This window comes from Aptenodytes forsteri, unplaced genomic scaffold (assembly GCF_000699145.1).
Source record: "Aptenodytes forsteri isolate BGI_AS27 unplaced genomic scaffold, ASM69914v1 Scaffold369, whole genome shotgun sequence".
NCBI classification, from domain to species: Eukaryota; Metazoa; Chordata; class Aves; order Sphenisciformes; family Spheniscidae; genus Aptenodytes; species Aptenodytes forsteri.
In genome coordinates, this window is record NW_008794965.1 from 169857 (window position 1) to 171927 (window position 2071).

Here is a 2071-nt window from a genome sequence, read left to right on the forward strand (position 1 = left end):
GGCTGTGTTTCCTGACGGCTTCAGCAAGGGATGAGATGTAACCCAGGGTCTGGCTGCTGGGTCTGCGGCTGGAAATGGCATCCCTGATCCCTTGCGTGAGAGAGTGCTGGGGGAGAGGGGGGTTTATGCCTTCTCCCACCCCCCCCGCAGCGCCAGTGCCCCCCCAGCCCACTCTCCTTCCCGGCTCCTCGGCACTGTCACCCTCTGTCAGGATGTACCCCCGTGCCCTGGGTGTGCACCCCACACGGGAGCTGATGGATGGAGTCTCCTTCCCAGCTCCAGCTTCACCTTAACGGTGATTCTGGTTTTCGTGTTTTCTCTGATTTTCTGCCCTCCTTTTTGAATTCTTCTATTCACAACCGCAAAGGCAATGGGCAGAGGTGCACAGGCAGCAGAGTGTGCGGGGACGGACATAACCCAAGAGGGGAACACTCCCCGCACCGCTGGGACTGGGGAGGAGAGGAGGCAAAGATGCTCCATGCAAACAGGCTCTCCTACAGTGCCTACAACGGGGCTCTCAAAGGGTTGATTTCAGGTCAGATCTGCCCTGCAAGAGCAGTTTGCTGTAGAGAAGACCCTGAGAAACCCGTATTTCTCCAGGTTCCTGGGGCGCAGCTGTGACTCACCCCCCAGCCCAGTCCTGAAAGTGGTGCCTGGTCCAGGTGGTGCAGCCCCAGAGTGCAAAACCATCCAACGTGCCTCAGTAAAACAGGGTGGGCTTCAGGAAAATGACCTTGGTGGAAGTCCCCAGAGGCACTGTGACCTCCATCTCAGTGAGGCTGCCCAGCGCACATCAGGGAGCATCTCCTGAGCGGCCCATTGCTGCTGAGGGGCATCAGCTGGGAGATGCAGGGACAAACCAGGAGGTGTCTCGAGGGTAGGTCTGGAGCTGGCCATGGGCTCATTAGGAATTCATTCCCAAATGAGTTTCTGAATGTGTTGCCATTTCCATCAACCATGCAGGCTCGTCCAGCGGGTAGGCTGTCCGAGAGCAGCTCAGCCCGGCGAAGACTGGGCTCTGCCTGCTCACCACAGCCCGTGCTCTCATAAGATAAAATATCCAATGAGAAAGAAAAATGAGTTTCTGGATTAGATTCTGGCATGAATAAACACTCGTGCTAGAGTTTGCCAGTCTTTCAGGAACTGCAAGTATTTTCCCAGTGTCAAATATTCATGCAGATAATGTATAAATAATGACCTCGATTATGTCAGATATTACAATGAGCAGAGCTCTGGGCTTTGGTTCATAACAGTATCTGAAAATCAGTGTCTTAACTTTTTACTCTTCTTGGTAGATTCCTCATGCTCCAGCACTTTGAGGCCAAACACCTGTGTTTCTGGACAGGGCTGAGGCAGCCCGCCAGCACCTTCCTTGCAATGGGACCAAGCAGTACGTGCCTATGACATGGCAGAGGGGCACCAGGCGGTTTCGGGAGAGGTGTGTGGGGTGCGACCTCCTGGGGGGCATCTGGCCATGTACCATGGGTCAGGCAGCCCTGTCCGAAGCACCTCCTGCAGCTCTCCGAGATGGAAAGCCCAGGCTGATCTGCAGCCCGGGAGTTGCAGCAGAGGATGCGGGAACATCCAAGAGGGAGCTGGGTGCGAGGGGGTCCCGCTGCGATCGGTCCAGGAGCGTTTCCCTGTGGGGCCAAGCAGAGCAGGAGGAGCGTGGCAGCCAGCGGTTGCGCCTTCGGAGAACACAATGCCATCCCTGGGGCTGGGGGACGTGGGGGCTCCTCCTGTCCTCCCCCCCCACCTACGTGCCTCGTGGGGGACAGACCTGAGACAGGAGGGTGGAAGGTACCCGGGGGAGCTGGGGACACTCCCGGGTGTGATGAGCAATTAATGATCCCTGATTCCCCCTGGAGCACGTCTGGGGATCAGCCTCTGCCCCTGACCCCATCATCCACGGGAGCGCCCGGTGTTTGCAGAAATAGCTCTTTTTCCCTCGCCCCGGTCCCAGGAGCTGCTCCCCAGAGACACGGGTGACCGGGGAGGAACTGTCTGCCAGAAGCACAGAAAAGCACCAGATCCAGCAACTTTGCTACTTCTCCAACTAGAGAAATGACAT